General features: G+C 43.1%; 1 protein-coding gene and 1 pseudogene across 1 annotated transcript in view; both read left to right on the top strand.

The window, feature by feature from the left end:
- The window catches only part of LOC141271883 (uncharacterized), a 235,008-nt gene that overhangs the window by 93,024 nt on the left and 118,381 nt on the right, over positions 1 to 23,603 (top strand). The gene's annotated exons all lie outside the window — the stretch shown is intronic.
- Positions 1 to 23,603, top strand: part of LOC141271432 (uncharacterized) — a 310,526-nt pseudogene that overhangs the window by 237,630 nt on the left and 49,293 nt on the right.

Genomic DNA, 23,603 nt, shown 5'->3' with positions numbered 1-23,603 from the left:
ATTTACCCACTTGCACACATTATCACCCAGACCAAGCATTCTCATTTTATATACCAACAATATATGTTCAGTAGGGCCAATGCTGGATTCATTGGGGCGTCATTTCCCGCACAGGATGATAATATCTTAAATACATCTTTCCAAAAACTATTTAGATTAGAACATGACCACCAAGAGTGCAAAAGTGAACCTATTCCTTCACATTTTTTCCAGCATAAGGGAGATGTTCCCTGAGATAGGTGAGCTATACGGTTTGGTGGTAAATACCAACGGAGTTGGATTTTTTTTGCAATTTCTAGGTGGTTTATGCATGATGAACTTTTAAGGGGCCATGATAAGGCTAATTGCCATTGGTCAAGAGTAAACGAAGTTGCCAAATCCGATTCCCATTTAACCATGTACGGGAGCTTAGTATTATTAGAGGGAGAGTTGAGAAAGTTATATGCTACCGAAACACCCCTGGAGAATCCTTTCTTCCCCAAAATAAAGTGTTGTATTGTGGATGGAGCTAGCCGTGGCACAATTGTTGTAGAAGATAGAAAACTCTTCAGTTGAACATAGGAAAAGTGAAGATTACCGGGGAGTTGGTATATGGAGGATAATTCGTCAAACGTTTTGATAGAACTAGCTGAGAACATAGATTGTAAATTAGGAATGCCGTAATCTTCCCAACGGCGGAAGTGAGAGAATGGGATCACCAAATCAACGCTCCTAAGCGAGATATATTTCAACGGAATGTGTATAATCTTTTTAAAAATCAGCTCTCTCCACATTTTAAGAGCATGTGTCATTGTAGGGAGGGAGCAAGATTGAGACTTCGGGAGCAGAAATTCCGCTTCCAACATGAGTCTAGTGGAATGAAATTTGGTATCCGATTTTTCCATTTGAACCCAAGAGAGATTGGACTTAGTGTCCCACCACTCTCTAAGAGCATCGATCGTGCATGCTTTATAGTAAAGGTGGATATTCAGTAGTCCCAAACCTCCCTCTCCCAATTTATAAAACAGCAAGGAGCTCTGGAATCTGGATTTTTTGCCACCCCAAATAAAACGAAGTAGTAGAGTTTGGATTTCGTCTAGTAGTTTTTTTTGTATGGGAAGTGGTATACATCTTAGAAGATAAAGAGTTTTGGGTAAAAAGGTCATTTTACACGTTTGTATACGGGCCATCCAAGAAAGTTCTAAGGTGCTCAGTCTTTTGAGCTCTGGCTTGATTGAATTTAGTAGCTCTGAAATATTTTTAGTGACTAAGTTTTTTGAGGGGGAGATTAGGTGAATTTCTAGGTAGATAATAGAGTTTTTAGCCCATGTAAATGGCAGAGATTTTTTTAAATTGGAAATTAATCCTGGGGGACAATCAATTGGAAGGGCCATTGATTTCGCGGAGTTCAATTTGTAAAGGGAAACTTCTGAGAACTGAGAGAGAATGGATAGCAGTGCTCGGAGGGAAGTTTCGGGGTGTGTTACAGAGATAATTACGTCATCTGCATGCAGACCAACTAGGTGAGCCACGGACCCTATTTTTATTCCAAAGATATCTTTACAAGTATGAATCTCCTGCGCCAAGGGTTCCATTACCAATGCAAAAATTGCAGGCGACAACGGGCACCCCTGGCGGGTTCCATTCGACATATGAAACTGGTCTGAGCTAAAGCCTGCTGCTAATACCTTCGCACTCGGGGAGGAGTATAACGCCATTATATCCTTCTGTATGTGTCCAATTAACCCGAATTTAGTCAAGACTGCTTGGAGGTATCCCCAGTGTACTCGATCAAACGGTTTTTCTGCGTCTAACGAAACGAGCACACTGGGGACCCCAGATTTTTCTGTTCTGTGGATCAGGTTTAGAACCCGTCGAGTGGCACCTCTGGTTTGCCTCCCCGGCACAAAACCCATTTGATCTGGCGCTACCAGCTGAGGGAGGACCGTATTAATTCTTTCAGCTAGGATCTTAGAATACAATTTAAGATCACAGTTCAGTAGTGAAATAGGTCAAAAATTCTCAGGTTTATTTGGGGGTTTGCCTGGTTTTGGGAGGGTAACAATAGTTGCTTCCAAGAATAATGGGTTGATTTTACCCTTGCTTCTCCAGTGTAAAAATAAACGCTGCAAGTATGGGGATAACTGCTCCGAAAGCAGTTTATAAAATTTGTTAGCAAAGCCATCTGGCCCTGGAGTGGAGTGTAGTTTAGACGCTTTAATTGCACTTTTTATTTCACCAACCTGTATAGGCGAGTTCAAAGATTCAAGTTGGGATTGTGATATTTTCGGTAAGTCTATAGATTTTAGAAATTGTTCTATATGTGGAGTCGAGGGATAACGGATGGTATGGTCCGTGTTCAGATTGTACAGATGAGAATAATAGTCTGCAAATGCGTTGGCAATCTCTATTGGGTCATAAATTTTATCCCCGTTCGGCTGGAGCAAATGGTCAATCCTCCCCTTAGCAGTCAGTTTTTTCACTCTACGGGCCAGTACAGCGCTTGCTCTATCACCCAAAGCATAGTATTTTGCTTTAACCCGCTTTAGATTATGTTCATAGTTGAATAATAAGAGTTTCCGAAGGTCATTTCTACTCTCCAGCAAAGCATTATTAACTGCCGGGGACTTGTTTTGTTTTTGGTTGATCTCCAAAATTTTAATTTTATTTATGACCGATTGCACTTCGTACTCTCTGCGTCTCTTTTCTCGTGAAGCCAATTTTATACATAAACCTCTCATAAATGCTTTTTGCGATAACCATAAGTCTCATCGGAAACTTCTCTATTGTCATTAATTTCGAAAAAATGTTTCAGTTCATTAGAGAGATATTCCTTATTATGAGCAGATTTTAAAAGAAAAGTGTTCAAACGCCAAGTAAACGCAGAGGGTGGAGTGCCGCCATCAGCGAGTTCCAATGTAATTGGGGCATGATCAGACCAGGTTATCGCACCTATATGTGAGGATTTACATAATGGTAAGGCTGTTTTATTTACTAAAAAATAGTCTATTCGAGAAAATGATGAAAATCTAGGGGAAAAGTACGTATAGTCCCTTTCGTTGGCATGATGGTATCTCCAAACATCATGGAGAGCTTCTTCTGATATAATACCTTTTAAATCCTCCTGACCCGTATTTCGATCCGAGTCCGTGTCTAAATCTCTAGATACAGGGGCGTTGAAATCTCCGCAAATTATCAATGGTCCCTGAGAAACGGAACAAATTTTTTTAAGAACTTTAGAGAAGAAAGTTTTGGGCTTATCATTAGGGCTATATATGCTCACAATCGTGTATTGGGAATTATTTAGTAAACAGGATAGGACTATGTATCTCCCTCTGGGATCAGTATAAAGGGACAACATGGAGTATGATATGGTATGTTTTATGAGTATCGCAACACCCGCTTTTTTATGTGGAGCATTAGCCTGAATTATTGTGGGGAAGTGAATATTGGATAATCTAGGTGCGTCTTGGGAAAGCAAATGGGTCTCCTGTAAACAGATAACTTCGCATTTGGATGATCCTATCTCTTTCCAAAGGAGAGACCTTTTAAAGGGGGAATTTAAACCCCTTACATTAAGAGATAAGATCTTAATACCCATAGTGGAGTTCAAAGTTCTCGAATACGATCAAAGAATAAAGCATTTTTAACATCAATGCATATTACTGACATGGAGAGAAATAGAACAATACAATTGTAACATACCTGGCTGCGTCCTTGCATAGTGGTCCATCTCCCACTTTGCAAGAGCGCGCACTTGATCTCCAGTCCAGACTGTCACTCTGGCTTCTTTCCATGTTGTCTGCTTTGCTTTGCTCTTGCTGCTTAGGGCGACGCCCGCTAAACTTCCTGTTTCTTGTAGCTGCTGCTGACACTCCCCTGATGCGTCCTCAGCCTATTGCTGTCTGTCACCTGGTATTTAACTCAGCTCCTCCTTGGAATCCTTGCCTGAGCATCTTGTTCTGTCAGTTGGCTTCTGGTCGCTGACATGCCAGGTCCTGTCTATGTTTCCTGCCTATCAGTATCAGTTCCCGTGTCTGAACTGTGTCCTGTCTGTGCACTCTAGCCTGTTGTCTGTCCGCCTTCCTGGAGGCTGTATTTCCAGACCAGTCTGAACATGCTCTTAGCCTGTTCGTCTTGCCCTCTGGGGGCCGCATACCCAGACTCGCTCCTGTATTTGTTGCAGTACAGTTCCTGTCTGAACTGTCTCCTAACCTGCTTCCTGTTTCTTTCTATGTCCTTACCTTCCCTTTCTCCTGCTTTGTCTAAACCAGCACTTGGCTTTGCCTTGGCTCGTTCCTGTATTTTGTTGCAGTTACAGTTCCTGTCTGAACTGTCTCCTTACATTTTACCTGTTTCATCTCTATGTCCGTCCCTTCCTTTTTCCTGCGTTGTCTGAACCTGCACCTAACTCCTTCTAGTTGTCGCTGTACTTCCGTTTGTGAGTTGGAGTCCTCTCGCTACTTCTTTGCAAGTATCTAGTGTGTATCTGGTTCTGCCTTTCTTTCTGTTCCGTGTGAACAGAGCCCTATTCCCTTTGCTTTGTCTTTGTTTTCCCCTTCGGCGATTTATCTCAGCCCTGTCCACCGCGTCTGTGGTTTCGCTCTGCTCTGCCCTGTCCACCGCGTCTGCGGTTTCGCTCTGCTCAGCCTTGTCCACCGCGTCTGCGGTTTCGCTTTGCTCAGCCTTGTCCACCGCGTCTGCGGTTTCGCTCTGCTCAGCCTTGTCCACCGCGCCTGCGGTTTCGCTCTGCTCAGCCTTGTCCACCGCATCTGCGGTTTTGCTTTGCTCAGCCCTGTCCACTGCGTCTGCGGTTTCGCTTTGCTCAGCCTTGTCCACCGCGTCTGCGGTTTTGCTTTGCTCAGCCTTGTCCACCGCGTCTGCGGTTTTGCTCTGCTCAGCCTTGTCCACCGCGTCTGCGGTTTCGCTCTGCTCAGCCTTGTCTACCGCGTCTGCGGTTTCGCTCTGCTCAGCCTTGTCTACCGCGTCTGCGGTTTCGCTCTGCTCAGCCTTGTCTACCGCGTCTGCGGTTCTGCTCTGCTCAGCCTTGTCTACCGCGTCTGCGGTTTTGCTCTGCTCAGCTTTGTCCACCGCGTCTGCGGTTTCGCACTGCTCAGCCCTGTCTACCGCGTCTGCGGTTTCGCTCTGCTCAGCCTTGTCTACCGCACCTGCGGTTTCGCTTTACTCTGTTTGATTACCGCATCTGCGGCTCTGAACTCGTCTCCCAGTCTGTACTGGACCCTACACAGCCTGCGCTCTAGCCTGCCTGTTCCTGTATTCCCCGGTGTGGGTCAACAGCCGTGTCCGAAGTCTGACCTGGAGTAGACCCTGTTCCCTCTGATCGGTTCCTCCCTGGTGCACTGGCGTCGTATGCCGTCGTGCGACCTTGGTCGGATCGAGCAGATACTTAGTTACGCCCCTCCAGGCACTCTATGGTTCATGGCACAGTGGAACCACTAAACACGCACACGCCAGTCAGTCCGGGCGTGTGCATTACAACAATATCGTGCATTTGGAGAATAAGGACCCAATGGTTGAAGGTTAATTAACCAAACATAAACACATTTAGATAAAATAGAACAACTAAAAACACATATATGGAATAAATGTTCAAATGATAGCGAACCATCTGGATATATGCTATCGAGTGGGGGTATTCAAAGAGCACGGACATAACAGAAGAGGACAACCGAGGCTGTCAGGACCGTACTCCCGTGCCGGAAGGCAACAAGAGGAAACAGCAAGTACAGATTCAGAGATTAGAGGTGAACTCCTAAAAAGGAAAAATTGCAGACCTCAACAATTTACAGTGATCCACTCAGTTGGAATTTTTTTATACTGTTGCTCTGAGGGGAGAGGTGAAACAAACCCCTCCAGAAGGAGCTTCCATTTGGCGAGTTGTTTTTCTGCATGTCGCGGTGATAGGCAGACCACCACGTCATCATCTTTAATGATTAACAATTTGACCGGGTGACCTCAGCGGTAGGGAATGTCGACGTTTCTCAAAATTGCTGTGTAAGGAGCAAACTCTTTGCGTTTTGCTAAAGTGACGGCTGACAGATCTTGAAAAATAGTAATCCCTTGAAACGGAGCAGGTAGATCTGGTTTATCTCTGATGCAGCGTAGAAATTTTTCTTTGGTGAAAAAATGAATCCTTGCCAAAGTGTCTCTAGGCAGTGAGGGATTTACATGTTTAGGTTTAGGAACCCTGTGAATTCTGTCCACTACCAACTCAGAGTTTGATGCGTCTGGGAGTACGGACTGCAGAAGATTGTGAAAAAAATGGGATAAATCAGAGTTTTTAACGCTTTCAGGAATCCCACGAAGTCTCACGTTATTCCTACGAGACCTGTCCTCCTGGTCTCCTATTTTATTTCTGAGATATTCTGAGGTATCTTTTAGTTCGTAGTATGCATCGACCAGAGAGTTGTGAGAATCCGCAAAATCCACCATTTTGTCCTCCAACCGTGAGGTACGCTCCTCCAGGTTTTTCACATCTTTTTTCAAGGCACTCACCATTTGTTTCATGTCATCTTTTAAAGACTTGCGCAGAGTGCTCAGTAGTTCTTGCATCGTGTTTTTGGTTAATGGAGCATCTGCAATCCCTGGGTCCTCTCCCGTAGTTGAACTTTCACGGGAGGAGCGACCAGAGGGTGGCGAGGAGACTCGTTGGGATTCGCTCAGATTGGATGTAGATTCTGCCGCTCCTCGTGAGAAAAATTCAGTCAGTTTAGTAGGGGACGCTGTTTTACGAGGTCTGCCCCTGGTCATTTTTGGTTTTATTAATGGGATCAAGATATAAAAGTATTAAGCGTGTTCTCTGTCTTGGAGTATTAGCTTAGCTTCACTGTTCTCTGTGAGAAGAAATGCGTCGTGCTGCTTTTTTAGAGGTTTATGCAGTAGGAGTCACCTCATCTTGGGGCTAACATAGTGGGCTAAGCACCGGACAAAGTCATGTTACTATATATTGGGAATGACTTGGTGTTATCTACTTTTCCCAAAAGCTCCAGCAGATGGCAGACTTGCGTTAGAAAACACAGGGGAAGAATCTCACAGCAGTAGAGTAGAGACTATAGCTTATAGCATAGGTAACTCCACGCAGCTGTCTCCACAGGGATGGAACCACGGTGTAAATAAAAAACAAAGTGGGGGTCCAACCCATGTGGGGTTAAATTGCAATTACAGTTCTGGCCCGTCTAGCCCTTATTGAGGAATGGGGAGCGGAGTGTCGCAAACCCTGCTCTCCGTATCCAGAGGAGAGGGACTGAGTAAGATGGCCGCCGTCTTTTCTTCCTTCCCGGCTGACTCCCTCACTCACCACCGACTCAGAACACAGGACTCCGGTGCCGGTCCCCGTGGTCACCTCCGTTACCGCTGATCTCCCAGAGACCGTAGAGCTCACCGAGTGACGGACCGCTCCGGGGGGAGAGCGGGGGGAAGTAGTGATCCAGGAGGCTGCCCGACCAGACCTCCGACTCCGCGGTGTTCCACAACGGCCTCTCAAGAGCTCCGGACTCACACCCGACGTCTCCGCCGACTCCTGACGTCTACTCGGTGTTGTTCCCGGAGGGTGAAGCGGTAAGCAGCCGGGTATGGCCGAGATAGGACGCGGGTATCAGCAGGAGTTCCGCTATTAAAGAAAATGAATATTCACTCCTCTCAACACCCATAGTCCCGACATGGAGAGGAGTGAATATTCTGGCAGCTGATATCAAGAGTGTAAGGGCGCATGGCAGTGACGTCATGTGCTGCTCGCAAGCTGAGAACAGCTGCTGGCAGCAGAACAGGACCCAGCACTGGAGCAGAGGGAAGGAAGGTGAGTAGAAGTATTTATTTCTTTTTCATGTGTGCAGTGAAGGGGGCCATGCATACCAGGATGGGGATGAGGGGGGGCCATGAATACCAGGATTAGGGATGAGGGTGGCATGCATACCAGGATAGGGATGGGGAGCCATGTATACCAGGATGGGGGCCAATCTTACCAGGATGGGGATGAGGGGCCGTGGATACCAGGATGGATATGAGGGGTGCCATGCATACCAGGATAGGAATGGGGAGCCATGTATATCAGAATGGGGATGGGGGGCCATGCATACCAGGATGGGGAGAGGGGTGCCATGCATACCAGGATGGGGATGGGGGGCCATGCGTACCAGGATAGGAATTAAGGCACCATGCATACCATGATTAGGATGGGGGCCATATATATCAGGTTGAGGACATGTATATACCAGGATGGGGGATATTAGTACAGAACTGCGGGACATTACCCCTATAACAGTGTCAGCAGCAGACCCCCTCCCTCCATAACAGTGCGTCATGGCCACATTTTTTCTTGCAATTTTTTTCCTATTTTCCTCCTCAAAAACCTAGGTGCGTCTTATGGTCCGGTGTGTCTTATAGTCCTAAAAATACGGTATATGTTTTATACTTAATGAGTACTGTGGAGATGGCAGGATTAGAGCTGATCATAGATGTGACTTCTCCATCTGTCTGTGACTGTTACAATATTCATTTCAGGGTAAAGATCTGACCCATATTAATACTACAGAGACATATGTGAGGGGTGATGAGCGATGTAAAGAGGAGATTCCTACATATGACTACCCAGGTGAGTAGTAACCAGTAAATGCAGAGTCACAGATTCTGCTCAGTCACCGGCTTCTACTATGCTACGTTAATGGTTTTACTATCTTTATTCTGTTTTTGTGTACTGTATGTTCCCCCGTGCCTATTCCCAGTAAGTATTCTTCATACCAAAGTTTGATTTTGAAATAATATTAAAATCCATAGACATGAGGTTGTGAGGTTCACAAATACCTTCACATTTGTTCATTGCTAAAGCATTTGCAAGCTCTACAACCTAATATATCTACAAATGAAATATTTGAATCCACATGATGCTGGACAAGATCCCTTTTCTTCGGCTGTATGTTACAGACAGGCTGTAAGATGGAAATCATCTAAAACTTTAAATCACAGGGCCCTTTTTAATTTTTCACAAGTTTTTTGGCATTTAAACATCAGTAACCAGCACATTAAAGCATGAGCCTTTGAAGATCCTGACATCAACACAGACATGGAAAACTGCCGATCAACCTGGTTGTTTTGCAGTGAGGTCTTCTCTTAGATTGTGAGCTGTTGCTTCTCAGCTGTCTTAATCTATTACTCTATTACTAGATTCATTTTACTAGATATTTATCAATTATTCTGAAAATGTTTTCTATAGAAATGTTATAACATATCTACACTGTGTGCATAATTATTAGGCAAATGAGTATTTTGATCACATGATACTTTTTATACATGTTGCCCTACTCCAAGCTGCATAGGCTTAAGAGCCAACTACCAATTAAGTAAATCTGGTGATGTGCATCTCTGTAATGAGGAGGGGTGTTGACTAATGTCATCAACACCCTATATAAGGTGTGCTTAATTATTAGGCAACTTACTTTCCTTTGGCAAAATGGGTCAGAAGAGAGATTTGACGGGCTCTGAAAAGTCCAAAATTGTGAGATGTCTTGCAGAGGGATGCAACAGTCTTGAAATTTCCAAACTTTTGAAGCGTGATCACCGAACAACCAAGCGTTTCATGGCAAATAGCCAACAGGGTTGCAAGAAGCGTGTTGGCCAAAAAAGGCGCAAAATAACTGCCCAGGAATTGAGGAAAATCAAGCATGAAGCTGCCAAGATGCCATTCGCCACCAGTTTTACAATATTTCAGAGCTGCAACGTTACTGGAGTATCAAAAAGCACAAGGCGTGCGATACTCAGGGACATGGCCAAAGTAAGGAAGGCTGAAAAACGACCACCTTTGAACAAGAAACATAAGATAAAACGTCAAGAATGGGCCAAGAAATATCTTAAGTCTGATTTTTCAAACGTTTTATGGACTGATGAAATGAGAGTGACTCTTGATGGGCCAGATGGATGGGCCAGAGGCTGGATCAGTAAAGGGCAGAGAGCTCCACTCCGACTCAGATGCCAACAAGGTGGAGGTGGGGTACTGGTATGGGCTGGTATCATCAAATATGAACTTGTGGGACCTTTTCGGGTTGAGGATGGAGTGAAGCTCAACTCCCAGACCTACTGCCAGTTTCTGGAAGACAACTTCTTCAAGCAGTGGTACAGGAAGAAGTTGGTATCGTTCAAGAAAAACATGATTTTCATGCAGGACAATGCTCCATCACATGCATCCAACTACTTCACAGCGTGGCTGGCCAGTAAAGGTCTAAAAGAAGAAAAAATAAAGACATAGCCCCCTTGTTCACCTGACCTGAACCCCATAGAGAACCTGTGGTCCATCATAAAATGTGAGATCTACAGGGAGGGAAAACAGTACACCTCTCGGAACAGTGTCTTGGGGGGCTGTGGTGGCTGCTGCACGCAATGTTGATCGAAAACAGATCAAGCAACTGACAGAATCTATGGATGGAAGGCTGTTGAGTGTCATCATAAAGAAAGGTGGCTATATTGATCACTAATTTTTTTGTTTTTTGTTTTTGCATGTCAGAAATGTTTATTTCTAAATTTTGTGCACTGATATTGGTTTACCTGGTGAAAATAAACAAGTGAGATGGGATTATATTTATTTTTTATTAAGTTACCTAATAATTCTGCACTGTAATAGTTACCTGCACAAACAGATATCCTCCTAAGATAGCCAAATCTTAAAAAAAAACTTCCAAAAATATTAAGCTTGGATATTTATGAGTCTTTTGGGTTGATTGAGAACATACAAAAGACTCATAATAAAAATAATCAATAATAAAAATAATTCTCTAAAAATACAACTTGCCTAATAATTATGCACACAGTGTATATAATTTTAGAGTTATATTATGGAAAAATAATAAATTCTGTTTTATTCTTGGCAGATGACTGTATCTGGAGTTCAGAGGGATATCTGATATCTTCAGGTTTTAAAGGCGATGATTGTGGTATAACTCAAAATACATATGAAGAGAATACCATTATCACAGATTTACCATCATCCTTTCACAGCAAAGATTTATCATCTGATCCTTTTGAAAAAGTCCTATCTTCTGATTCCTTAAAGACTGCTAAGCAAAGTAAATGTCCCAGAATATTTAATGATCATCACCGAGCTCACACAGGGGAGAAGCTGTATTCAAGTTTAGATTGTGAGAAACATTATAGCACCAAATCAAATCTTGGAAAACCTGAGAATAGTCAAACAGGAGTGAAGCTTATTTTAGACTCAGAACGTGGGAAACGCTATAGTGGTAAATCAAGCCTTGTAACACTTAAAAAAAATCATGGAAAACTGAAGCCATTTTCCTGTTCAGAATGTGGGAAATGTTTTAACGATAAATCTCAGCTTCTTAGACATCAGAAAAGTCATACTGGGGAAAAGCCTTTTTCATGTTCACAATGTGGGAAATGTTTTATCCAAAAATCAGATCTTGTAAGACATCACAGGAGCCACACAGGGGAGAAACCATTTTCATGTTCAGAATGTGGGAAACATTTTAGTGTTAAATCTGTTCTTGTTTCACATCAGAAAATGCACACAGGGGAGAAGCCATTTTCATGCTCTAAATGTGGAAAGTGTTTTATTACAAAATTACGTCTTGTTAGACATCAGAATACTCACACAGTGGAAAAGTCATTTTCATGTTCTGAGTGTGGTAAGTGTTTTATCGAGAAATTACGCCTTGTTAGACAGAGAATTCACACTGGGGAGAAGCCATATTCGTGTTTAGAATGTGGAAATTCTTATATTGATAAGTCAGATCTTGTTAGACATGAAAGAAGTCACACTGGGGAGAAACCATTTTCATGTTCAGAATGTGGGAAACATTTTAGTAGTAGATCTGCTTTTGTTACACATCAGAGAGTTCACACAGGAGAGAAGCCATTTTTATGTTCAGAATGTGGGAAATGTTTTACAGAGAAATTACGTCTTGTTAGACATCAGAGAATTCACACAAAGGAGAAACCATTTTCAGAATGTGGTGTTCATAGTAGTAAAGTGTAACTATTGTTTCAGGCAGCTGCGTATCTAATCTACTGTAGCTTTTCTCCATAAATTTTTATTATCAACAACTGTTATCTCCTCCCTCTGTGTGCTGAAGTCCAGTCTTCATAAATCACACATTTTTCCAGTGAACTGAGAGTGAACGATCAGTTCAGGGGTAGAGTGAGGCATTTGTCTACATTAAGATATGCAGTCTTGTCCAAAGATATCAGCTTTTGGCCCAAAATCCTGACTGATGGCAACGCATTCTTGTCTGGAGTTTATCTGTGTTTTTGTTTCAGATGGGATTAAGATCTGGGGGTAGTTCCAAAATTTCTGTGTTTTCTATATCCAATAACTTAGTTATCACTTTTGCCTTGTGATAGTGTGCTCCATTATGCTGGAGACTTGTGCTAAAATACCATGTAGTTTTATGTCAAATATATGCTAAATTTTAGAAATTTCTGAAGGGTTTCCAAGCTGCACTGTAGGGACACTATATGTACAGGGGTAAAAAACTGGTTAAGGGTCATGAAACAGTCATTTTAAATGGTACATTATCTTAATGGGATAAAGTCAGCAGTGGGGACCACAAGAGTCTGTACTAGGAGCAGTGGAGGCCACAAGGATCAGCATTAGGCCCTTTTCTTTTTAATCTCTTGTAATGACCTTGTCAATGGCATTGAAAGTAAAGTGTCAGTCTTTGCTCATGACCTAAAAGTTTGTAGGATAATAAAAACTGAGCTTGACTATATAATATTACAAAACAATCTGGTTAACATGTCTGCATAGGCAAAAATATGGCAGATGAAGTTTAATATTGATAAAAGTATAGTAATACACCGTGGTCGCAGTAATCATATTGCTACATATATTAAATAGAAATATATTAGGGACTATAGAACGGGAGAAGGACTTGAGTATCCTGGCTACAAGGCAGCTAATAACCAACAGTACTCAATGTCAAGCAGCAATTACAAAAGCACATACGATTTTAGAGTGTATAAAAAAAGAGAATCCTATGATCCCAGTGTAATACTACGGTACTTGTGAGGCCACATCTTCAATATGGGTCCCAGTTTTGGGCTCAATATTCTAAAAAAAAGATATTGGAAAGCTAGAGTCAATTCAAGGGAAAGCAGATAGACTATTTCATGGGATGGAAAGGCCTATCATGCAATGAGAGGTTAGAAAAGTTGAGCGCGTTTACATTAGAAGAAAAATGCCTCAGCAACAATCTCATTTATATGTATAAATACATGTGTGGTCAATACAAAGGACTGGAACATAACTTATTCCTTCCAAGGTCCATTCCAAGATCAGGGGACATGCTTTATGTGTAGAGGAAAGGCTATTACGGCAGCTAAATAAGAAAAGGTTCTTTATAGTTAGAACAGTCAGGCTGTGGAATGCCTGACCACAAGAGGTAGTAATGGCCGACACTATAGCAGCTTTTATAGAAGGGCTGGATTTATAACCCACAAATGACATTGTGGGTGATAAATAATCAAGTGATAATGAAGGTGTAATTGGTTGAAGAAGGTTGAACTTGATGGACCTGAGTCTTTTTAGAACTTATGTAGTTGTATAATAATAATAATAATAATTTTTATTTATATAGCGCCAACATATTCCGCAGCACTTTCCAATTAAGCGGGGACATGTACAGACAATAAATTCAATACAATTTAAGACAGTTTAAACAGCTACATTAGGAGTGAGGTCCCTGCTCGCAAGCTTACATTCTACAACGAAATGGGGGGACACAATAGGTGAAAAGTGCTTGTTATTTCAGGTCTTGTATGAAGATGGAAAATTATCACATACAGTAAACTGTAAAATAAGAGAAAATTTAATTGCCATTTTTCGGTAGTTGACTCTCCCCCCAAAAATAAATATAATGAGATCAAGACATGATATGCACCCTGGCTCGGAGTGGCACACAGGGAAACAGGTGAATCCCCCGGTAGGTCCTCACCCCTCATTATGAGCAGCAGTTGTCACACTACATTTGATTCTCTATGTGCAATCAAAGCCAGAATCTCTATATTCATTTAAAAAACTACCAAGTTTATTATTATTTAGAAGTATATGCAAATATCTTAACTGAGTGTAAGGTAACATTTGCATGTAAATGAATAGTGGGCCCCCAGAGTCAATGTTACTGATGGGGCCTTGGCACCTCAGTTCACCACTGTATGTACCCCAAAATTGTATCAATAATAATAACAGCTTGCCATGCAAACACAAGCCCACAACACCTCTTTATTAACAGAAGTATTAAAAAGATATGAAAATGGGGTCACAAACTTATTTTTTTTAACAAAGTTCTGAATTTTTTTAATTTATTAAATTAAAAACTTTATAAATTTGCTATTGCTGTGCTCATACAGGAGCTGGAAAATCTTGGTTTTACGTCATTTATTTTTTAAATAAGGTTTAGTAAGGATTTTCAACAAATGTAGAAAGATGTTATAAGATAAAGATATTGACTACTGCCAAGTACGACCGGGACACATTTGAGATGGATGGCAATGAACTGGAAGTTATAAAGGACTTCAACCTACTCGGATCAATGATAACTCAAGATGCAGCTATGACACCGTAAGTCAATTGGAGTATAGCTATGGGGAAATCAACAATGAAGTCACTGGACAAGGTATTCATATCAAGGAACATTTCACTGGCAACACTCGTGCATAGTTTGTTTTTTTCTGTAGTAACATATGGACAATAAAGAAATAAGACAGAAGAAGAATCAACGCCTTCGAGCCAGACATGTCACTCGAAGCAAGAATCACCAAGCTACAACTTGTCTACTTTGGACATATCATACAAAGAGAGAAATCACTGGAAAAGGACATCATGGTCGGCAGAATAGAAGGAACAAGGCGAAGAGGAAGACCAGCAACCCGATGGCTTGATACAAGCAAGATAACGGCGGAGAAGACCCTGGTGGACCTATCTAGGCTTGCACAAGATTGATCTTCCTACAGAGCGCTCATTCATCAAGTCGCCATGGCTCGAGGTAATAATAATAAATAACAAGCCAGTGTAGCAAACAACTGTGAGATACAGAGAAAATCTGCACTACCCCAAAAATATAATATGAAGCATTTTACATCAAAGCCTGAGGCCAAATCTTATAAGATAGTCGATCAACGTAGACTAAAGACTAATTGATGTTCTGTGACTTCCGGAAACGGTGTATCCATGGATGGCCACATTTTATCATGGCTCCTGCAACTCTCCAAAATAACTGAAAACGATCAAAAGGGAGTCAGAGAGTGGAGAAGTGCACAGGAGGGGCACAAAAACTACTCAGGAGTCCTCAGAGGCTGATTGCCACCAGAGAATCTTGAGGCAGGCGCCATCAGAATGGGTCACTGCACCTCTCAGAGAAAGTACAGGAAAGCCATTGTGACAGTGAGGACATCCACAGAGAAGGTACACCAGCAATCATCACTCACCCCCCCTGAGGAGTACATCCCAGACACAGAGACAGTGCTGGACCCACCTACAGAAGCAGAAGGTATAGTTCTCTGCCAAGACTGGAGGGAAAACAAACTGTAACCGCTTCCAGCAAATCCCGACAAAATCTGGCACCAAGAGTCAGTCATTGCCGCCAGCAAACAAGAGATAAGTAACTACTCATATAGGTGATGCTAAGGTCTGGCTGTGTTCTGATTGTGATACTGATATTGCAGTGTCACTGACTGAGCAGTGCAGTTGTCAGGACCGGAAACTAATTTTATTTGAAGTGACCACGGCAAACCGTGGTCAGTCTCCTGTTGTGAAAATGGGGCTAAAGAAAAACAAAACATTGCTAAAAATAAGAACTGACCGTATATTACGCACAAGAAAATATAAGAGAAAGCATTTCAAAATGAAACAACACAGGGATAGCTCTGCAGGCAAGGCAGGAGACCTGGAGACAGCAGGGGGCCTGACACACTAGTGATAACCTTCCTTGAAAATGCCAGATCCAGGAAAGCAAGAAAACTCATAAAAATGGACACAATCAGGAAAAATCCAGAAATCTTAACGAACAGGGGGAAAAAACAAATGTGTTATTCTACTCAGGGCACCACAAAAGCTGGGACTAGACTCTCAGCAAACATTACAAGAATGTAAAAACGCGTGGCATCAACAGGGGCAAACAAATTAGAGTACAGGATGAGGAGGACCCTGAGAGTTTTAATCTCTACATAAACATTTATAGCAACGGAACTATCATGGTACAAGGAACGGAACCCAAATTGGAGGAATTTTATCAACAATTCCAGCACATTAAGAACCAAGTTATAACCCTGAGACAGAGAGAAAGCACAACCACTCCTGATCAGATCACAGCAGGCAGGGTCTCCAGCCGCCCACCTGCCCCATCCAAATCACAACCCCGATGGAAAAACTCAGAGACAGCCTGTCCCAACTAGAAATTGAGGTTATCCAATTCAAAGAGGAATTTCAAAGAAGCCAAGGTGTGAGAAAATGCAAATGACCAACTGAGGGAGGAAATATCAAGGGTGAAAACAGACCTGTGTGAAATGCAACAATCACTTCAAATGCTGCAGAAAGAAAATTCACAGCTCAAAAAAGAAATAACAGAGCTAAAATCATCAAACCTGCAACAAAAACCGGAGAAGGCACCACAAAGTACAATCACCCCCCCCCCAAAAAACCGATGCCTGCACCAACTACCTTGGTGCCTGACACACCACAGACCTGCGACAGCCTCGGACAGGCAGACTCTACACAATACCCAGCAATAAAAATACAGCCCCAGACGCAAAGCAAACTAAGGTAACCAGCACCCCTGGACTCAACAACACCAAAATAAACTCCACCCTCAATCCTAGCAACGAAAATTCAGTCCCATCATCTCAGCAACCCAGTGCAACCAATACCCAAGGACCCAACAACACACAAACAAATGGTCCAAATAAAACACCAGGCCCTGACATTGTCCTATTAATAGACTCAAACGGGAAATACCTGGACACTAAGAGACTGTTCCCGGGGGCACGGGTCCTAAAAATCCGCTGCTGAACAATTCCACAAGCAGAGGAGGTGATCAATAAACCATACTTCTCAGAGCCCACACACCTCATACTACACCCTGGTTCAAACCATATCCACCACGAGGCTGTCACACAAGACCTATCAAAACTTGCAATAGCAGCCCAGAAAAAACTCCCTAGAAGCAAAATAATCTTGTCTGCCCTTCTCCCAAGGAAAGACGCCAACAGGTAACCCAGCGAATCAACACAGAGCTGGCCGCCAGCATTACCTCAACACCAAACATATAGCTGGCAAGACACCCTGAAATAATGTTCCGTCATCTATATGATGACAAACATCTCAATAAACGAGTCAGCCAACTAGCAAAAGAGCTAAAGGACATGGTTCTAAACAGACCTCGGAGACCACAAGCAAGACACCCTCCAAACAGATGGCAACCCACAGTGATCCCCAGAGAGAGCCCACTGAGAGGGCAGAAGTATAGGAGTCCACATACCCCACAATGGCAACACAAAGCAACAGAGGGCAGAAACATGGCAGAAATAAGGACATTGCTCAACACATTGTGCAGCAAATTTGTGTGACACCCAGTAAAATATGCCACCCAAACTCACCACTAAAACCAGTTATATTTCTATTATATGGTATATCGACAAAATATGACATTCTTAGTTATCAGCAGCTGGAACATTCAAGGACTGAATGCTTCAGCTTTTGGGTCCAAGACAAATGACCCAGACTTCAAATAAAGGCTAAAAAACATTGACATTCAGATCCTCCTGGAGATATGGACCCAAGCAGAGGGGAAATCCCTTGCACCCATGGGATACAGGGAATTATCTGTCTCCACCCAGAAAAACAAGAACACCAACCAGGGCTGCTGCTCAGGGGGCATACTAGTCTGGTACAAGGAGGAGATCAAAGAACACATCAAGGCAATAAAAAGAGGAGACAGCCACATCTGGATGAGGATAAGCAGCTCCATCCTCACATCTCAGTAGGTCATCTACCTCTGCGCAGCTTACATCCCTCCATCAGAATCCCCATCTTCGAGACCCTACAGAGGGAGGCAGCCCAATTCCAGTCCAAGGGCAGGGTGCTCACCTGTGGACCTCAACTCCAGGACGGGTATAGAGAAAGACTACGTGTCACCTGATGGCAATACATATGTACTGGGAGACGAGTCCTTTTACAGTGACTCAGTACAGACAGCAAGAAACAGCCACGACAGAATCATGAACAAAAGGGGCAGGACACTGCTGAACCTGTGCCGGAGCCTCAGGCTGTATATACTGAATGGGCCATTTAGAGGGGACTCATTAGGGAGATTTAGACTAAACTCCCACACAGGCAGCAGTGTGGTAGATTACGCAATTACCGATATGGACCCAGCAAACAAATGCCTTCATAGTCAGCCCTGAAACCCACTTGTCAGACCACAACCAGACACTGCTGCACATGAGATCTACGGACAAGTCACCCACTCAAAAGCCCCACTTGAGCGGTCTCCACAACCTGCCATTATCCTTCAGTTGGCACAAACAGTTAGCCACTGAATACAACAACATGACCAACAGAATCAAGATTCAAGAGCTACTTGTAAACTTTAACACAAGTCTCTATACACCAAACCAGCAAGGGGTCAACCTGGCAGTGAACGACTTTAATAATATCCTATATACCATGGCAGAACTAGCAGGCCTCAGAAGGACTAACCCCAAGAGTCCTACAAATAAACAGTGCCAAAAATGGTATGACAAAGAATGCAAGACAATACGCAACTCCCTAAGGGTAGCCTCACCAAAACCACAGAGACCCCAACAACAGAGACCTAAGAGAGGCCCATAAATCCTACAGAAGCAATACAAGCGCATCCTCAAGGAGAAAAAACAGAGGCACATCTCCCAAAAACTACAGCAGCTTGAAGACTCCCTCCAGGACAACTCATTCTGAGAGACCTGGAGTCACATCGGCACAAAGCCCAAGCAGAGCACCCTCCACATTCAGAATGGCAACATCTGACACAGCTACTTCGAGGGCCTCTACAGGAACATACCAGAAGAAGACCAACAGGACAATTCCTGAGGGCTCGACACATATGTTCAACTGACCTCCTGTTTGAAAAGCAGGCTGACTATTTGAAATAACGATTTAAAGCTCGCAATTACCGTGATGATATTATTTAACAGGGCTATGAGAGGGCAAAATCTACCACCAGGGATGAACTCCTGAGACCTAAAGATAAGAAAGTAAATCAACAGGTGTTACTTATTATTCCCTATCATGCTCAGTGAAGAGATATGTATGATATTTTTAATAGATACTGGTCCATCCTTTCTGACCCTGTTCTGAATCGAGTCATACCACAGAGACCCTCGATTACACCTAGGAGGTCAAAAACACTGAACAATATTTTGGTAAGGAGCCACTACATCCCATCGCCACCATATAAGCCACTAACTGGATCTTTGGCTCCAAGACGTAGTTGTTTTTCATGCGGGTCTTGTGGTGCGGGCCCACAAATAGAACGATCCATGGAATTTTTTTTTATTAATTGTAAATCCACTGGAGTAATGTACTGGGCAATCTGCCCTTGTGATTTAATATATGTGGCATCCTTAAAAAACATCCCAAAACACTTCAGAGACTATCATAGATGTAATTGGAGGTTATTACATTTTCGGAGTATTGACAAAGTTAGCCTTGGCGCTAGAGGGGGAAATTTCAAAAAAGTGTTAGAACAAAAAGAAATAAAGTGGATCACCACCTTGAATACAGTAAAACCCAAAGGGCTAAACGATACGGTTAGTTTTGCCCCATTCCTTACATGAACTACGTCACTGCTGCTGGGGATAAAAAGATTATTATGAACTATTCTGAGATTCAAATAATGTAGTGGCAACTTTTAATATATGCTTTTTAATGTGTGTTTTCACAAATTAATGAGGGTTTAATCGCGATAGAGGGGATTCAGTATCCATTTTGTTATGTTCTGCTACCAAAGCTAAGGAAAGAGAGGAGATCTGTCCCTACTATGAGACTCAGCTGAATCCCTACGATGTAACAGGGAACCTGATCCTGCGATCAGACCTGCTAAAGTCCTAATCTAGTCTGTACGAAGACCTATAGATGTGGGGAGGGAATCCCTACAAGTACTAAGGACTGGGAGGAATATGGGACACCTCCTAACAGAAATAGTAGCAGACAGACAAACAAACAAAATAGATAGAACATAGAGGTCCGTAGACCAAGCAAACTAACAGAGTTAGATACAGAGCACAGGCTAGCTAGAAAGTAGATATACAATGAAGTCCAGCAAAGCCAGAAGGGCGGAGCAGGACTAAATAGGCCAACAAGGTCATGTGACCAGCAAAGGAAAAAAAACCTAACAGCAAGGTTCTAACAGTACCCCCCCTTCTAAGAGGATCCTCCGGATCCCCTAGGACCAGGCTTATCAGGAAATCTCCTGTGAAACGCTCTGATAAGTCTGGACGCGGAAACATCATCTGACCTCACCCAAGAGTTATCCTCGGGTCCGAAACCTTTCCAGGCCACAAGATACTGCAAACTACCTCTATACCGTCTAGAGTCAAGGATGCGAGAAATTTCATATTCCCCGTCCTCCACCACCGGAGGAACAGAGGCAGAGGCGTCACCATCCGACACAAAAGCTTTTTTTAACAGAGAGACATGAAAGACCGGATTAATTCTCCAGGAGGTAGGAACCTCCAACCTAACAGCAGATTGGTTGACAACCTGAAGCACCTTAAAGGGCCCTACAAACTTGGGACCCAATTTCTTAGAAGGAATCCTCAACCGCAGATTCCTAGAGGACAACCAAACCATGTCACCAACAGCGAACAAAACCTCCTGTCGTTTCCTATCAAAGTAGTCTTTAGATTTTCTGTTGGCCTCCTGAAGATTACCACGCACATCCGTCCAAACTCTTTCCAAATCACCGGAAAAATTCTCCTCCTCAGGCACGGCAGATCCCAACTTGGAGAACGACCCAAACGACGGATGTCTCCCAGAACAACAAAAAAAAGGCGAACAACCAGCAGAAGAAGATGTATGATTGTTCAGAGCAAATTCAGCAAGTGGCAGAAACTCAGACCACCCCTCTTGATTGTCTGCCACAAAACAACGCAAGAACTGCTCAACATCCTGGTTTTTCCTTTCTGTCTGGCCATTAGATTCAGGATGATATCCGGACGAAAACGACAAATGAATTCCCAACCTGTCACAAAAGGCACGCCAAAAACGAGCCACGAACTGAGGACCCCTATCAGAAACAATGTCAGTAGGAACGCCATGAAGTCTGACAATTTCCTTGACAAAGGCCTTAGCGAGAGTTTTAGCGCAGGGCAGTTTGACGAAGGGAACCAAGTGACACATCTTGCTAAAATGGTCCACGACCACCCAGATGACAGTAAAACCCTCAGAGGGGGGAAGGTCAGTTATAAAGTCCATAGCCAAATGTGTCCAAGGAGCACTGGGGACCTCCAAAGGACAAAGCAACCCCGCAGCAGGAGTATGTGAGGACTTAGATCTAGCACATATAGTACATTGGCGCACCCACTTAATGACTTCCTTCTGCCATCCAGGCCACCAAAAACTGCGACCCACCAGTCTCTTGGTCTCAGAGATTCCGGGATGACCTGCCAACCGAGATTCGTGACACTCAACAAACAAATCTCTCCTAAAGGTCTCAGGCACAAACAACCTCCCATGAGGAGTGTTAGATGGGGCATTCTCCTGAGCTTTAAGAATCTCATCTTCCAAAACGGAGTCTAAAGCAGCTATCACAACACCTTCTTGTAAAATGTTTTCCTCTTTCTCAGCACCGACTATGGGAGAAAAACTGCGAGACAAGGCATCCGCCTTAACATTCTTAGTACCAGGGATGTAAGTAACGGAGAAATTAAACCGCGAGAAAAACAGTGCCCACCTAGCCTGACGGGCATTCAGGCGCTTGGCAGCATCAAGATATATCAGATTTTTATGATCCGTAAGAACCTGAACGGGAAATTCCGCACCTTCCAAGAAGTGGCGCCAGTGTTCAAATGCGAGTTTAATAGCCAATAATTCCCGATTACCAATATCGTAATTCAATTCAGTCTCCGAAAATTTTTTTGAAAAAAAGGCACAGGGATGTAATCCATCCCCGTTATCCTGAGACAATACTGCGCCAACCCCCACAGAGGAAGCATCAACCTCAACCAAAAACGGCCTAGTAACATCAGGCTGCATAAGGATGGGAGCAGAGGTGAACCTCTCCTTGAGATACACAAAAGCTTCAATGGCCTCAGAAGACCACTGAACCGCATCAGCACCTTTCCTGGTGAGATCAGTCAGAGGTTTGACAATACTAGAAAAATTTTTTATGAACTTTCTATAGTAATTGGCGAAACCCAAAAACCTCTGTATCGATTTCAAACCAATAGGCCTAGGCCATTCCTGCACAGCCTGAACCTTAACCGGATCCATCTCAAAACCTTTGCTGGAGATAATGTAGCCCAAAAAACTAATTCTCTGTACAGCGAACTCACATTTCTCCAGCTTAGCAAAAAGCGAATTGTCCATTAATAGCTGTAATACCTCACGCACGCTCCGCCAATGAGACTCCAGATCTGGCGAATAAATCAAAATGTCATCCAAATACACAACCACATTTTTACCGATCAAAGGTCTAAGGATGTCATTAATCAGATTCTGAAAAAATGCAGGAGCATTAGTAAGACCAAAAGGCATAACCAGATTCTCAAAATGACCCACAGGAGTGTTAAAAGCAGTCTTCCATTCATCACCCTCCTTCATGCGCAACAGATTGTATGCCCCCTTAAGGTCAATTTTAGAGAACCACTTGGCCCCCAATAACTGGTTAAACAGATCAGGAATCAATGGCAGTGGGTAAGGATTGCGTACCGTAATTTTGTTAATCTCACGAAAATCCAGACAAGGACGTAAACCGCCGTCCTTTTTTTTTACAAAAAAAAATCCAACCGCCACAGGAGACTTAGAGGGCCTAATGTGACCGGCGGCCAAGCTTGTCTGTATGTATTCCTCCAAAGCCTTCCTCTCAGGAATAGTAAGGTTAAATAAACGACTCTTAGGAAGAGTCGCTCCAGGGACAAATTCAATAGAACAATCATAGTCTCTATGGGGAGGCAAAACCTGCGAATCCTTCTCAGAAAAAACTCTCCAAAAATCCTGAATAGGAACAGGCAATTCTCCCCTATCCAAAGCTGCAATACGCCCGTTACAACACTTGTCATAACATTTATGGCTCCAGGATTTAATTTCACTGGTAGACCAATCCAGTACAGGATTGTGAAATTTTAACCAGGGCAAACCCAATATTACTGGAGAAGGCAAGTTATTCAACACTACCAAATCCAATTTCTCATGGTGAACACCATTAATAGTGAGAGGAAATTCACTGACCTTGAGAGTAATATTCTTCAAAGGGGAGCCATCCACAGAAACCACAGCAATGGGGGATGACAAAGGTTCAGGTTTTAAATTGAGTTTTTCCACGAATCCCCCATCAATTACATTCAGTGTAGACCCGCAATCAACAAACACCCGAAATTCCATTAATTTTTCCTGAGCAATCGTGGAA

The sequence above is a fragment of the Phyllobates terribilis genome, unplaced genomic scaffold (genome assembly GCF_046119375.1).
Source record: "Phyllobates terribilis strain yellow unplaced genomic scaffold, ASM4611937v1 Scaffold_5__5_contigs__length_657084704, whole genome shotgun sequence".
Taxonomy (NCBI): Eukaryota; Metazoa; Chordata; class Amphibia; order Anura; family Dendrobatidae; genus Phyllobates; species Phyllobates terribilis.
The sequence above is the reverse complement of the archived record's forward strand: the minus strand, read 5'-3'. Positions and strand labels throughout refer to the sequence as shown.